Raw genomic sequence first — 291 nt, forward strand, 5'->3', positions numbered from 1 at the left:
TGTCTGATGCTGTGACTCCTCTGTTTTGGTGTTTATTTACTTTCTATATAATTTCTTTGACTGTCGTTATTGTCCTGTTTTTCTCTGTTTATTTTATCGTCTATTTTCGCTTTTTTATACATTTGTTTTTACTTTTTTCTATCTTCTGTCATTTCTAAAAAAATAACGCACGTCTAATTATTATTTTTTTAAATGTACACGCATACCACATATCTACATAAACACACTCACTTACGACACACAGGTGGCTGAGAACACCCCCCCCCCTCCTCGAGCATAACCCAATGGCCA

This window comes from Penaeus monodon, chromosome 15, assembly GCF_015228065.2.
Source record: "Penaeus monodon isolate SGIC_2016 chromosome 15, NSTDA_Pmon_1, whole genome shotgun sequence".
In the NCBI taxonomy this organism is placed as follows: domain Eukaryota; kingdom Metazoa; phylum Arthropoda; class Malacostraca; order Decapoda; family Penaeidae; genus Penaeus; species Penaeus monodon.